General features: G+C 40.5%; 1 pseudogene; it reads right to left on the minus strand.

The window, feature by feature from the left end:
• Window positions 1-578: 578 nt before the first annotated feature.
• On the minus strand, window positions 579-651 carry LOC117709758 (U2 spliceosomal RNA; annotated as a pseudogene).
• Between the last annotated feature and the right edge of the window lie 632 nt (window positions 652-1283).

Consider the following 1283-nt stretch of genomic DNA (forward strand, 5'->3'; position numbering starts at 1 on the left):
ATTCACAGACCACATGAAGCTCAAAGGAAGACCAACGTGTGGGTGCTTTGGTCCATCTTAGAAAGGGAAACAAAATACTCATGGGAGAAAATATATAGATAAAGTGTGGAGCAGAGACTGAAGGAAATGCCATCCAAAGACTACTCCAACTGAGGATCCATCTCATATACACTTACCAATCCAGACACGTGTGGCTGCCAAGAAGTGCATGCTGACAGGAGCCTGATGTAGCTATCTCCTAAGAGATCTGCCAGAGCCTGACAAATACATAGGCTGATGCTCACAGTCAACCATTGGCCTGAACACGGGGTCCCCAATGGGGTCCCTAATGAAGGAGTTAGAGAAAGAACTAAAGGAGCTAAAGGGGTTTGCAACCCCATAGGAAGAACAATAGTGTCAACCAACCAGACCCCCCAGAGTACCCAGGGACTAAACCACCAACCAAGAAGTACACATGGAGGGATCCATGGCTCCAGCTTGATATGTAACAGAGGATGGCCTTGTGGGGCATCAGTGGGAGGAGAGGCCCTTGGTTCTGAGAAGGCTCTATGCCCCAATGTAGGGGAATTTGAGGTCGGGGAGGTTGGAGTGTGTGGGGGAGCACCCTCATAGATACTACACTTGATCTTAGCCAAAAGGCCGAGAAGTGATGAGCACCCTCATAGAAACAGGGGAGGGGAGATGTATAGAGATTTTGGGAGGGAATCAGGAAAGTGATAACATTTGAAATGTAAGTAAAGAAAACGTAAAAAAAGAGAAAAAAGAAAAAATTAACAAACAAACAGCTAAAGAACTGCAAATATAAGATAGTACATATATGGATGTATATGGCTGTATGATCAAAAGGATGCTGTATCCTTTTATTTATAAAATATATTCAATATATTCTATTTGGCTTGGCTTAATGCAATCCTGTGACTCTTGGATAGTATAATATTACTCTAACCAGTATTGGAAGATATTTTTCTGTTTAAAGGGCCATAAATCAAATTACATAGTTTTTGTTTATATCCACAACATTTTTTTTACCATTGTAAGTCAAGCTTACCATTCAGAGAAGTCACCACTGTATATTTCAGGCTTTGTAGCTGGATTGATATTTATTTTATCCTGATAGTATGGAAAGTATCTTCTAGTAACAAGCACAATAGTCAGTAGGGGTGAACTCTCTAGTTAGGCAACAGTTCTACTTCTCTAAGTTCAGTAAAATATGTAAGTATTTTCTTTAACAATAGAACTTTACCATTTGTTGACAGCAACCAAGAAAGAGCCTTAGCAATAGC

The sequence above is a fragment of the Arvicanthis niloticus genome, chromosome 5 (assembly GCF_011762505.2).
Source record: "Arvicanthis niloticus isolate mArvNil1 chromosome 5, mArvNil1.pat.X, whole genome shotgun sequence".
Lineage (NCBI taxonomy): Eukaryota > Metazoa > Chordata > Mammalia > Rodentia > Muridae > Arvicanthis > Arvicanthis niloticus.